This window comes from Schistocerca serialis, chromosome 1 (genome assembly GCF_023864345.2).
Source record: "Schistocerca serialis cubense isolate TAMUIC-IGC-003099 chromosome 1, iqSchSeri2.2, whole genome shotgun sequence".
Lineage (NCBI taxonomy): Eukaryota > Metazoa > Arthropoda > Insecta > Orthoptera > Acrididae > Schistocerca > Schistocerca serialis.
In genome coordinates, this window is record NC_064638.1 from 134,398,521 (window position 1) to 134,413,947 (window position 15,427).

Sequence of the window (15,427 nt, forward strand, 5' to 3'; positions counted from 1 at the left end):
ACGAATGGGTTAATGCGGCCGAGGTGGCTTTACTTCATTAACTGCGTGCTCTCCCCTAAACGTAAGTTTGCGAACTATACTATGGCGCTGCTTCTCTTGGCGCGTTCAACTGGCAACGCAACAATTTCCCGTGTCTGGGGGGGCATGCACGAACCGCCAAGATAAAAGAATTGAACTATAGACCTCTCTTGAACATGGCTGTACAACTGTGCAGAAAGAGATTAGTGGAGTTTGCAACATTCCGAGATGTCGAGCACTTCACTGTCTTCGTCTTTGTGGACATCATTCTGAACATGTTCTGGTGTAAATGTACAGTGCGTAGTTGTGTTGGGTTTCGGGTGGCTTCGTTTCGTTGCTTTCTGAGAAGAATTAATTTTGTGTAGTTTGTGCGCCACTTGTGAACCCCACAATATTGCACAACTCTGACATAAAACGATTTGAGACAAACCTTATATAACATTTTACTCGTATTTTGAAGCATACATTACACCCACGAAGTGAGGACAGTCACTTTTTGAGTCACCCTGTATGCAGGTACTTTGTCATAGAGGGGAGGAGGAGCCCATTTATATTATCTGTCAAGGACGTATTCCGAGAGATACTTGTGCGCTTCTCATGTTGTGCAGGCGTAACGTCACATCAGTCGGTTGGTATTGGCTATCACCGTCATCCTGCTCTCGATTTTGAAGCTGTCTGATATCTACAGATGACACAATCACACTGCAGCGTCGTTATATAGCACCTTGCAGGTTTGTGAGTCAATGCTTGGTAATAACTCCTTCAACTTGTAACACCATAGCTCTAGTACTCTATTGATTTGTTTTATTTAATTTTACATCGCTGAGCTTCTGTAAATGTGTTTGTTTGAATCGATAACATAAAATTGTATACTCCTTTCTTTGTTAAAGCTTTGATGTCATGGTTTGATTCTATGTAATGTAGTATATCTGTCATTTAAATTCTTTGTCCCATTTGAAGGGAACAAAACTTACTATATATAATTGTAATTTTTGTGTGAATAATTTTTTGTAGAAATGTCAATATGTTCAAATGTTCTGTTTCATTTTAAATTTTTGTTTGCTGTTATGTAAACTGCTGACCTTCACTTAGGATTCTTAGTTATGTGGTATGTAAGGAGGTAGTGTGGCTCCCCTCGGGAACGGAACTTAGTAGCGCGCGCAAATTGTGGTTGGCCTAGGTAGAAAAGGTGGAACCAAGAGTCAGTCGGGGACGAGCTACCAAACTGTGCATTGCCCATGTAAAAGTTGCATATTGTGCTGGTTCCGAGGGAGGCGTTTTCTGCCACTTTCCAATGCCTCGGATGGATCGATAAATAGCTGGAACGATTCTGGAATTGGTATCCATCATCGCCACCAAGAAGGGACGGAGTCCAGCAATTCTTCCTGCAAATCCATCTACTAACATGCAGTTGCCACCACATTGCGCAATCACTGTAATGGAATACTATGATAACGTACAGTGAAGGATCAGCTTATTGGATGTGTTAGTGTGCTCAAATATATGGTAACTTATAATTGAATTCATGTACCTACCTTGATTTTTTCCCTATGACAACACCTCTCAGGTTCCTCTCCATTTGAACTATGATTACCGATTGTCCCAGTTTGTGGAGAAAATGAAAGCCTCCCAGTGATGGAAACAGTCCAATTTAAAGGTTGTGTTTTTTTTTTTTTTTTTTTTTTTTTTGAGTATTAAAGTCACCTATTTGATCCTTTACTTGAAAGTAGAAGAGTGTGGTAATAAAGACACATTGCTGTTTCTTATAAAAATTAAAAGTTCTTAAAACTGAGGCTTATAAAGTTTTGCTTCGTTAATGATCATAGTGCTGCCTGTAGTAAATTTTAAAAGGTGAGTCAGTTTCTTGTAAATTTGTCAACATTGTGTCTCTCTGCAGCAAAAGTCGTTAATTGCAGTTGTGGAAAGTTATATTTGCTTGATAAGCACTTGTTTTTTTCGGGTATTGAAAGCGCATATTAATACCACTATTTATGAAAACAATTACTTTTTCATTCAAAAGACAGTGAGAAGTAACCTGTTAGTGAATTCCAATTAACTTTCATTTTAAATTGTAAAGTATTTAACTGAGAGAGACTTAACCTGTGACCAGTTCATAATTTTGCAGTGAACAACATTTGTAATTCTAGGTCATTTAGGAAAGTACTTGAAAAAATAATACTTAACCTATGTCCAATTTATGATTCTACAGTGAATATTATTAGTAATGTTATAAAGACCATTCAGTTTGAATAAGCCCTGAAAGTAATAGTGTGTTTCGTTATCTGTTATATTTTTGCAAATAGTTTGTTCCGCTCTGTCAGCTTCTAATCTTACCGTGAACATGTGCAGGTGTCAGAGTTCATTGCACTCGCGTGTGGCAAAATATAGGTTGTGTTTGGTGCGTTAAAATTACTCATACTTTCTTTCTTAAACAAGAATATTAATCATTCTCTTGCCTAATTACGATGGCGACCGTTTTCCTTGTTCTTTGAACAGTGTAGATAGGTAAAATGTTGTTTGTACTGTTCGAATATTTACGTAATTCTAACTTTGACTTCCGCTAAGCCACCTACGGCAGGTACAACACGCTCAACATAACAAAATTCCTCTCAGAGGGTAACACTGCTCTGTTGATTTATACCATAATTACTTTAACAAGATAGTTTTATTTCACAGCCTGCCTCCAAATTTGGGGTTATGGTATAGCAGTAGCAAACAGTAGTGTTATAGACTTCCGCGTCAGTTTTTTTCCCCCTACGTTTAGGACGTAGTGTATTTATATGGATCCAGTAAGAGGCTGTTATGCACATGACGTTGAAACCTGCAAGTAATGGCGTTATTGGAATCTGCTCTGTATGCCGGAGGTGACTGGGGACCATCGATCGACCTCTGAAGGAAGGGCGAGAGATCGTGCGGGCAGCCTGGGGCGCGGGTAAACCGAGGGGGCAGAGAGCTGTAATGGCGCAGCCGTGTAGAGGAAATGGCCGGCCCTCAGGTACACGCCGAGACACCGCCTCTTCACCGCTCTCCGGGAGCTCTCCGCCTCTCGAGGCAGCAGCGACCGCTCAACAAACACCTGCTGCTGGCTGCAGCCTAAAATAAGGAAGCGCGGTAACAGCAAAACGCCATTGTCCACAACAGCTGTAACTGTTTGGTTTTATTATGTTGTTGCGTGCTGTTTACTGGTTTTCTACTCTTAAACTTTCGTGTTTGTCGGTGTTGCAATGTCAACCTGAACAGCGCAAGTGATGTGCTCACGTAAATTATCTGATAAAAAGAGTCACCAAAATCGTATGAAACTGTGTAACTATTGTAATTATCTTTTATCAAAAGTAATTAGTATACGTAAAACTGTCTTCTTGTCCAAACTATTTATCGTCTATGTTTCACTTCCATACATGGCTACACTCCATACAATTACTTTCAGAAATGACTTCCTGACACTTATATCTATACCCGATGTTAACAAATTTCTCTTCTTGAGAAACGCTTTCCTTGCCATTGCCAGTCTACATTTTATATCCTCTCTACTTCGACCATCATCAGTTATTTTACTCCCTAAATAGCAAAACTGATCTACTACTTTAAATGTCTCATTTCCTAATCTAATTCCCTCAGCATCACCCGACTTAATTCGACTACATTCCATTATCTTCGCTTTGCTTTAGTTGATGTTCATCTTATATCCTCCTTTAAAGACACTGTCCATTCCGTTCAACTGCTCTTCCAAGCCCTTTGCTGTCTCTGACAGAATTACAATGTCATCGGCGAACCTCAAAGTTTTTATTTCTTGTCCATGCATTTTAATACCTACTCCGAACTTTTCCGTTGTTTCCTTTACTGCTTGCTCAATATACAAATTGAATAACATCGGGGATAGGCTACAACCCTGTCTCACTCCCTTCCCAACCACTGCTTCCCTTTCATGTCCCTCGACTATTGTGACTGCCATCTGGTTTCTGTACAAATTGTAAATACCCTTTCGCTCCCTGTATTTTACCCCTGCCACCTTTATAATTTGAAAGAGAGTATTCCAGTCAACATTGTCGAAAGCTTTCTCTAAGTCTACAAATGCTAGAAATGTAGGTTTTGCCTTTTCTTAATCTAGCTTCTAAGATGAGCCGTAGGGTCAGTATTGCCTCACGTGTTCGAAATGTGATGCTACAGAAGAATGCTGAAGATTAGATGGGTAGATCACATAACTAATGATGAAGTATTGAATAGAATTGGGGAGAAGAGGAGTTTGTGGCACAACTTGGCAAAATGGACCGGTTAGTAGGACATGTTCTGAGGCGTCAAGGGATCACAAATTTAGCATTGGAGGGCCGCGTGGAGGGTAAAAATCGTAGACCTAGAGATGAATACACTAAGCAGATTCAGAAGGATGTAGGTTGCAGTATGTACTGGGAGATGAAGAGGCTTGCACAGTCTCAGGACTGAAGACCACAACAACAACAACATGAAAATTCTGTATTGTGAAATGCATGTAACAGTGTTACTTTGCGTGACGTCACAGTGCCTGTCTTACTCTTCCAACACACAAAACTGACAGAACTAAAATTCTACATACAATACGAATTTTCAAAGAATACACGTCCAAATTGCATTCATTGAAATGCGGGGTAATTATAAATATGCAAACTGACCACATAAAATTCCAAACATTAAATGATGCACATGCGGATGTGTAACACCGCACTGTTAGAATAAGACTGCCTGCCAAAGAAATGAGGCGGCTGCTGTGACCGAGCGGCTCTAGTCGCTTCAGTCCGGAACAGTGCTACTGCTACGGTCGCAGGTTCTAATCCTGCCTCGGGCATGGATGTGTGTGATGTTCTTAGCTTAGTTAGGTTTAAGTAGTTCTAAGTCTAGGGAACTGATGACCTCAGGTGTTAAGTCCTATAGAGCTTAGAACCATTTGAACCAAAGAAATGAAATCTGAAGTAAGCTTTAACATAAACTGATCCTGAAGATAACTTTGAAGTTCGATGTTTAACTGTAAACGATTTTATTGTGATCTGATTGTAATGTTAAACTGGCCCTAGCAAATTTTCTTGACTTCCATTGTGGAAATGGGAACTCGGTACTGTCCGAAAGTTGTGAACATCAAAATACAGAGCGGCATCAACTCAGCTAAAGAAAAACTTTGCCAATTGCAAGGAGAGGAAAAACGGCTGTGCTAAGAGCAACACGCTTTACTTCGAGTGACTGTCTTTCGTTCGGTACAATGCAGCGACACACAATTAAAAAATAGGAAAAGAAATCGTGGGAGACCGTAGAAAAAACTGAACTTACTGAACGAAAGTAAAGAGACTAACATTCAAAACTGTAATATGAATGTCATTCCTTACCAATTACAATTATCTTGAGACAAATCACTTCTTATAAGAAACATGACTCTGCCATGAAATTAGTTCATGAAACGGTAAACGAGTGGTGGATCTCTAGGTCTGAGTCCAAGCTAAGTGAGTAGATTGTTTAATCATGTCTCGACAATGACACTAACTGACCCGAATCAATAAAGTCGTGCTAGATATATGCCTTTCTCTAAACCATGATAAATTAAGCACGAGCAACCAATGAAGCTACAACATATCCTGAATATCCTCACATTTGTCAGGTAAGTTATTACCCAATCATAGTTCCAAAAAACCAACATCCTTTGCACTTGCAAAACTGTGTTCAGCTAATTATTTCCAACACATGACTCATTTACTTCAGTGAATGCTATGCTGGCAACACAGCGGTACTGACAATTGCTTGTACGCAGAATCTCCGTGGAGTAACATATCGGCTATTGGAGACTTCTGTTTGAAAGCTTGTACTCCTACACCACACTGAGAGAGGTGGAGAAGTGGCTAGCACACTGGACTCGTATTCCGGAGGACAACGGTTCAGACCCTCATCCGGCCGTCCTGGTTTAAGTTTTCCGTCATTTCCCTAAATCGCCTCAGGCGAATGTGGGAATGGTTTCCTTGAAAGGGCACGGTCGACTTCCTTCTCCATCCTTCCCTAATGGGACCGATGATCTCGCTGGTTGTTCCCCTCCCCTGAATCTACCAACCAACCACCTTACACCACGCTGTCTATATTTTGTGGCTGCTACAAGGAAATGCAGCCTTGAAGGCCGTTACAGAAACAGCAGAGCACTCGGACTTCTTGCTAGCTCTAAATTAGGGGTACGTGGCTTTCGAGGGTTGCTGAACAATAGAGAAGGACTTAGATTTTCCGTAACACACAATTTGCCTATCTTCACTCGCAAACAAAATGTGATGTTAGAGTGCATCGGATCCCATAAACACTACTATGAACTATTATTACTGTATTATTATTATTATTATTATTAAAATCATATAGTTTTCGAGAAATGACAGGCATGTTTGGCAAGTATCACAGAACAAAAATTGCAGTAAAATCGATTAAAAAAAGGGACATATAAGAGGAGATGTGCTCTCTCAAAATCACGTCGCGAAATAGTGACGTGCACAGATTACCTAAAATTCTGACGGTAGAAGGAACAAACTGCAGGGCGTGAACCCCAAATGCAGTTCTCAGAGTCCACTGCCATGAAATGGGGACCAACGGATAAGAAGGAAATGAAACGACGAAGGTATTTGGTCTGTACATCAAGTATGGAGCAAAGGAAACCAGAGAGATGTTTGTAAAGGAAATTATTGTTCGAAGAGAAGAAAAGAAAAATTTAACAGTTGCTGATGACTCTGTATATTTGTCAGCGAAAGACGTGGAAGGTCAGCTGAGCGGAAGAGTGTAATAGAATGTAGTCGAATTAAATCAGGTGATGATGAGGGAATTGTGTCTGGAAATAAGACACTAAAACTACTAAGTTTTCCCATTTCAGCACCAAAATAACTAACAATTGGCGAAGCAGAGAAGGTATGACGCGACTGCCATCAGTGAGACAATCGTTTCTGAAAACGGCAAATATATAACAATGTAATTTAAGTTCTAGGACATCCTTTCGAAATGATTTGCTTGGACTGTAACTTTATAGTGAAGTGAAAAATAAACAATGCGCAGCACAGGCAAGAGCGGAATACAAGATCTTGAAATGTGGTGCACAGGTGAATACTGAAGATTAGCTAGGTACGGCAAATTATGAATGAAGAAGTACTGAATCGAATCTATCAAGAAAGAAAAATTGTGGCACAACTTGACTAAAAGAAGAGGTTTACATATGAAAGACTAACGTAAGGAGACGCATAAAAGCAGTCTTCGCGCCGAGGACCACAACAACAACAACTTACATTTGCATCAGTTTGCGAGATAAAGCCAATCAGGCTGTTGTCAGCCAACGACGATCATTTTTAAATTGCTCTTTCATTTGAAAGTTACGATCTGTTTTTGCTCTACAGTCTCTACAGGGCCTTGACTCGTGTTCTTCTTTTTAATTTCATTGTGATTTTAGATATTTTCTGAATGGATTTGATGTGTTGGCAAATATGCCAACACCTTGTAGATAGAGGAGGCCGAAATGCACGCTATCTAACACAGACGGACGTGAATTCTGGAACAGGATAAGTAGTGAATTCTAATAAGAAAAGTATGCAGCTCCTCGAATACTTAACTTTTATTTATCCTTGTTGTGAATACAGCATTCTTGATGAGACATTTCATACGATAACTATCAAACTATGTAAGGCTAAAGGCGCCTTGCTAGGTCGTAGCCATGGACTTAGCTGAAGACTATTCTAACTGTCTCTCGACAAATGAAAGAAAGGCTTCGTCAGTGTAGTCGCTAGCAAAGTCGTCGTACAACTGGGGCGAGTGCTATCCCGTATCTCGAGACCTGCCTTATGGTGGCGCTCGGTCTGCGATCACACAGTGGCGACACGCGGGTCCGACATGTACTAAATGGACCGCGGCCGATTTAAGCTACCACCTAGCAAGTGTGATGTCTGGCGGTGACACCACAGGATTAATGTTCTACTATTTATAATATTAACGTACTTCCTATAGTTATGTTCAAACTTCTCATCCTCTTCCTCCTCCACACTTGTACAATGCATAGTTGTAATTTCCTCCATGTCACGATAGCGTGTATTCCTCGAAGTCAAGCTGGCCGCTGTGGCCGAGTGGCTGTAGCCGCTTCAATCCGGAACCACACGGATGCTAAGGTTCGAATCCTGCCTCGGGCATGGATGTGTGTGATGTCCTTAGGTTAGTTAGGTCTAAGTAGTTCGAAGTTCTGGGGGACTGACGACCTCAGATGTTAAGTCCCATAGCGCTCAGAGCCATTTGAACCAATTGAAAATAATTAGCTTCATAACTTTTCATTTTGAGGAGAAAACTAAATTGTAGGAGGCTCTTTTCATTGTTCTTTATGTCCAGTAACATTGTTCCTTATTACCCTCGGTAGACATAATGAGACATCCGTCATGATATCAGGTGGCATTAATGCAACGAACTGGAAGACCACAGTAAAAGTTCAATATAAGACTCCCAGATCTAAAGCCGGATAACATGTTTCTTCGAGATAACAGTTCGAATCCTCATTTGGCAATTACTGGTTACTGCTCGCAAGTATTTTTCACGAATATAGCATAAACAAGAAAATTTTATGATGTGACAAAGGTCAATAGTTATACTTGGTACGGCCCACAATATAATGTTTTGAAATAGGCGCACCAGTATTTTCTGTTCCTTAACCCACAATGTATTACGCTTGTTAGCTTAGTAAAAGACGAGCTACGGAGGCTGTCCGGAAAGTAAGGTCCCATAGGTCCCGAAATTGAAATCACAGTTAAAATCTGGTGAAGTATTGCACAGATGTGTTGGGCAGTATATGTCTCCCTATCGATCGCACTACATCGCTCTTTTTAGTTCTAAGCACAGTAAGCAAGAAATGATGCCTGGAAAAGTAGGAAGGGTCCAAGATGCGCGGTTTCACCTGATTTCATGCAACCGGACATAATGTACCTGTCATGCATTTCCTTCTTCGTGACAATTCTCGGTCGCACATTGCTAGGGCAATCAGGACGCTCATTCAGCATTGTCGACGGAAAGCGTTAGGTCACCCAACAGGGATTCCGGTCTTGGGCCCCTGCGTGAATATGGAATTAAATAGGAGCATATAGATAAAGGGAGGAAGGTTTATCTGTTTAGCAAGAGTAATAGGAGGCAGATTTCAGACTACCTAACAGATCAAAACGAAAATTTCTGTTCCGACACTGACAAAGTTGAATGTTGATGGAAAAAGTTCAAGGCAATCGTAAAATTCGTTTTAGGCAGGTACGTGCCGAGTAAAACTGTGTGGCACGGGAAAAACCCACTGTGGTTCAACAACAAAATTAGGAAACTACTGCGAAAGCAAAGAGAGCTTCACTGCAAATTTAAACGCAGCCACAACCTCTCAGACAAATAGAAGCTAAACGATGTCAAAGTTAGCGTAAGGAGGGTTATGCGTGAAGCGTTCAATGAATTCGAAAGTAAAATTCTATGTTCCGATTTGACAGAAAATCCTAGGAAGTTCTGGTCTGAAGTTAAATCAGTAAGTGAATCGAAACAGCATATCCAGACACTCTGGGATGATAATGGCATTGAAACAGAGGATGACACGCGTAAAGCTGAAATACTAAACACCTTTTTCTAAAGCTGTTTCACAGAGGAAGACCGCACTGCAGTTCCTTCTCTAAATCCTCGCAGAAACGAAAAAATGGCTGACATCTAAATAAGTGTCCAAGGAATAGAAAAGCAAGTGAAATCATTCAACAGAGGAAAGTCCACTGGACCTGACGGGATACCAGTTCGATTCTACACAGAGTACGCGAAAGAACTTGCCCCCCTTCTAACAGCCGTGTACCGCAGGTCTCTAGAGCAACGGAAGATTACAAATGATTGGAAAAGAGCACAGCTAGCTCCAGTTTTCGAGAAGGGTCGTCGAGCAGAGGCGCAAAACTAAAGGCCTATACTCTGATATCGATCTGTTGTAGGAATTATAGAACACGTTTTTTGCTCGCGTATCATGTCATTTCTGGAAACCCAGAACCTACTCTGTAGCAATCAACATGGATTCCGGAAACAGCGATAGTGTGAGACCGAAATTGCTTTATTTGTTCATGATACCCCGAAAATATTAGATACAGGCTTCCAGGTAGATGCTATTTTCCTAGACTTCCTGAAGGCGTTCGATACAGTTCCGCAAAAAAAAAAAAAAAAGGTTCAAATGGCTCTGAGCACTATGGGACTTAACTTCTGAGGTCATCAGTCCCCTAGAACTTAGAATACTTAAACCTAACTAACCTAAGGACACCACACACATCCATGCCCGACGCAGGATTCGAACCTGCGACCGCAGCGGTCTCGCGGTTCCAGACTGCAGCCCCTAGAACCGCACGGCCACTCCGGCCGGCTACAGTTCCGCACTGTCGCATGATAAACAAAGTAAGAGCCTACGGAATATCAGACCATCTGTGTGGCTGGATTGTAGAGATTTTTGCAAACAGAACACAGCACGTTGTTCTCCTTGGAAAGACGTCTACAAACGTTAAAGTAACCTCTGGCGGGCCTCAGGGGAGTGTTATGGGACCATTGCTTTTCACAATATATATAAATGACCTAGTAGATAGTGTCGGAAGTTCCATGCGGCTTTTCGCGGATGATCCTGTGGGATACAGAGAAGTTGCAGCGTTAGAAAATTGCAGCGAAATGCGGAAAGATCTATAGCGGATAGGCACTTGGTGCAGGGAGTGGCAACTGACCCTTAACATAGACAAATGTAATGTATTGCGAATACATAGAAAGAAGGATCCTTTATTGTATGATTATATGATAGCGGAACAAACACTGGTAGCAGTTACTTCTGTAAAATATCTGGGAGTATGCGTGCGGAACGATTTGAAGTGGAATGATCATATAAAATTTGTGGCGTCACAACCAGACACCACACTTGCTATGTGGTAGCTTTAAATCGGCCGCGGTCCCTTAGTACATGTCGGACCCGCGTGTCGCCACTGTGTGATCGCAGACCGAGCGCCACCTTAAGGCAGGTCTCGAGATCCGGACGAGCACTCGCCCCAGTTGTACGACGACATTGCTAGCGACTACACTGACGAAGCCTTTCTCTCATTTGCCGAGAGACAGTTAGAATAGCCTTCAGCTAAGTTCATGGCTACGACCTAGCAAGGCGCCATTAGCCTTACATAGTTTGATAGTTATCGTATGAAATGTCTCATCAAGAACGTTGTAAACCAATGACGGATTAAAAGTTAAGTATTATAGCAGCTACGTACTTTACTTGCTACCATTCATTACGTATCCTGTTTCAGACCTCTATCTAGCCTATGTGAGATTACGCGTGCCTTTCGGCTACTTCAGTGTGGCGTAGCTGTCTTGTTACGCCACAACAAAATTAATTGTTGGTAAGGCGGGTGGGAGTTTGAGATTCATTGGGAGAGTCCTTAGAAAACGTAGTCCATCAACAAAGGAGGTGGCTTACAAAACACTCGTTCGACCCATACTTGAGTATTGCTCATCAGTGTGGGATCCGTACCAAGTCGGGTTGAGAGAGGAGATAGAGAAGATCCAAAGAAGAGCGGCGCGTTTCGTCACAGGGTTATTTGGTAAGCGTGATAGCGTTACGGAGATGTTTAGCAAACTCAAGTGGCAGACTCTGCAAGAGAGGCGCTCTGCATCGCGGTGTAGCTTGCTGTCCAGGTTTCGAGACGGTGCGTTTCTGGATGAGGTATCGAATATATTGCTTCCCCCTACTTGTACATCCCGAGGAGATCACGAATGTAAAATTAGAGAGATTCGAGCGCGCACAGACGCTTTCCGGCAGTCGTTCTTCCCGCGAACCATACGCGACTGGAACAGGAAAGGGAGGTAATGAGAGTGGCACGTGAAGCGCCCTCCGCCACACACCGTTGGGTGGCTTGCGGAGTAAAAATGTAGATGTAGATGTAGATGCTCACATTAACTGCTGGCTATGAAGAGAACGTTTTCGCACAGACAAAGAACTGCAGATCAGCGCACAAAAGTGACGGAAAGCACAGGCGGCTGTCTTCTGTCTCGATGGTACTGGGAAGTAGGCATAACACTACCACAAATATCTAAGTGGGAGTGGCGACTGTAAAGAGACTGAGCGGTGGCGGCCCCAGTCAAGGAGCGTGCAGGGTACAGGCGCCACTTGTACAAGCGTTCCATCGATCCTGGCTTTTGTCGTATCGTCTTTGCTTGTCATGTGTTCGCTCTGAGTTTTGTGGTAGTGAGAGGTGTGTGGGAGGCGGACCTCGACGGGTGCGCCTAAGTACTCAGTCCTGGCGATTTCAGCGAGCTGAAACCGTTGACCGTTGGTCTCCGGGGGCCCGCGATTTGCTGCGGCGTTGACCGTTGCTACCGGTGATTTTACCGGATAAGAAGTGGCTCTCGTGACATGGAACCTGGTTACGAAGTGCATCAATCAATACTGGTGCGCTAAATACGTCGACATGTACTGAACAACCACTTAGCAGCTACAAACAGGAGGAGAGTATTATCCGGTGACTACCTGCAGTTATTTTCATCTACATATGCGTGGATACTCTGCAAATCACATTAAAGTGCCTGACACAGGGCTCATCGAACCATCTTGACAATAATTCTCTATTATTCCAAACTCGTACAGCACGCGGAAGAAACGATCAACTATATCTTTCCGTGCGAGCTATGATTTCCCTTATTTTATTACGACGATCGTTTCTTCCTATGTAGGTCGGCGTCAAGAAAATATTATCGCATTTGGAGGAGAAAGTTGGCTACTGAAATTTCGTGACAAGATTCTACCGTAACGAATAACGCCTTTCTTTTAATGACGTCCACCTCATATCCTGTATCATTTCAGTAACACTCTCTCCCCTATTTTGCGATAATACAAAATGTCCTGCCCTTCTTTGAAAGACCGGTTGCGGTGGCCGAGTGGTTCTAGGTGCTTCAGTCCGGAACCGCGTGACTGCTACAGTCGCAGGTTCGAATCCTGCTTCGGGCATGGATGTATGTGATGTCCTTAGGTTAGTTAGATTTAAGTAGTTCCAAGTTCTAGGGGACTGATGACCTCAGATGTTAAGCCCCATAGTGCACAGAGCCTTCTTATAACTTTCTCGATGTACCCCGACAATACTGTCTGGTAAGGATCCCACAGAGCGCAGCAGTATTCTAAAACAGGACGGACAAGCGTAGTGTAGGCACTCTCTTTGCTACACACATCAAAATAAGTTTTGGATCACCTCCGTTCCTATAGCTCCGAAACCTGATATAAAATTGGAATAGAGAGCAACGTAAACATCATTTCCACCTTTTTTATTGCTCATGGTAACCACACATTGCGTTATGTACCACCATATAGCAAGAACTCCAGGGCTGGTAGTCCAGACTGCTGTAAACACCGGTACCTCTAATACCCACTAGCATATCCGCTTGTATTGATGCATGTCCGGTATTCGTCGTGGCATACTATCTACAAGTACATCAAAGCACTGTTGGTCCAGATTATCACACTCCTCAATGGCTATACGGCGTAGATGCCTCAGAGTGGTTCGTAGGTCACGTCGTCCATAAACAACTCCTTTGAATCTATCCCAGGCACGTTCGACAGGGCTCATGTCTGGAGAACATGCTGGCCACTCAAGTTTAGCGATGTCGTTATCCTGAATCAGAAGATGTGGACGATGGAGGAGCGAATTGTCGTCCCAGAAGACTAAACCTTCGCCAATATGTTGCCGGTATGATTGCACTATCGATCGGAGGATGGCATTCACGTATCGCATACCCATTACGGCACCTTCCATGACCACCAGCGGCGTACGTCGGACCCACATGCCTACCCGAAACACCAGGGAACCTCCACCTCGCTGCATTCGCTGAACAGTGTGTCTAAGGCGTTCAGCCTGTCCGGTTCGCCTCCAAACATGTCTGCCACGACTGTCTGGTTGAAGACATGTGCGACGCTCATCGGCGAAGAGAACGTGACGTCAATGCTGACCTGTCCATTCGGCATGTTGTTGGGCCCATATGTACCGCACTGCATGGTGTCGGGGTGGCAAAGATGGACCTCACCATGGACGTCGGTAGTGAAGTTACACATCATGCAACCTATTGCGCACAGTTTCACTCGTAACACGACGTCCTGGGGCTGCACGGAAAGCATTATTCAACATGGTGACATTGAAGTCAGGGTTCCTCCGAGCCATAATCTGGAGGTAGCGGTCATCCACTGCAGTAGTAATAGCCCTTGGGCCGCCTGAGCAATGCATGTCATACACAGTTCCTCTCTCTCTGTATCTCTCCCATGTCCGAACAACATCGCTTTGGTTCACTCAGAGACACCTGGACACTTCACTTGTCGAGAGACCTTCCTGGCACAAATAAATAATGCGGATGCGATCAAACCGCGGTACTGTCGTCTGTGCAAGGTTGAGCTACAGACAAAACAAGTCGTGTACCTCTTTCCTAGTGGAATGACTGGAACTGCTCTGCTATCGGACCTCCTCCATCTAGTAGGCTCTGCTCCTGATGTTTGTTTACATACGAGGTGCATTCAAGTTCTAAGGCCTCCGATTTTTTTTCTCCGGACTGGAAAGAGATAGAAACATGCGCATTGTTTTAAAATGAGGCCGCGTTCATTGTCAATACGTCCCAGAGATGGCAGCACCATACGGCAGATGGAATTTTACCGCCAGCGGCGAGAATGAGAACTGTTTTAAATACTTAAAATGGCGACGTTTTCCCTACTTGAACAGCGTGCAATCATTCGTTTTCTGAATTTGCGTGGTGTAAAACCAATTGAAATGGATGTGTCGAAAGTGCGTTCGTGGGTGCGACAGTTTAATGAAGGCAGAACATCGTGTGACAACAAACCGAAACAACCTCGGGCTCGCACAAGCCGGTCTGACGACGTGGTCGAGAAAGTGGAGAGAATTGTTTTGGGGGATCGTCGAATGACTGTTGAACAGATCGCCTCCAGAGTTGGCATTTCTTTGGGTTCTGTGCACACAATCCTGCATGACGACCTGAAAATGCGAAAAGTGTCATCCAGGTGGGTGCCACGAATGCTGACGGACGACCACATGGCTGCCCGTGTGGCATGTTGCCCAGCAATGTTGACGCGCAACGCCAGCATGAATGGGACTTTCTTTTCGTCGGTTGTGACAATGAATGAGACGTGGATGCCATTTTTCAATCCAGAAACAAAGCGCCAGTCAGCTCAATGGAAGAACACAGATTCACCGCCTCCAAAAAAATTTCGGGTAACCGCCAGTGCTGAAAAAATGATGGTGTCCATGTTCTGGGACAGCGAGGGCGTAATCCTTACCCATTGCGTTCCAAAGGGCACTACGGTAACAGGTGCATCCTACAAAAATGTTTCGAAGAAGAAATTCCTTCCTGCACTGCAACAAAAACTTCCGGGAAGGGCTGC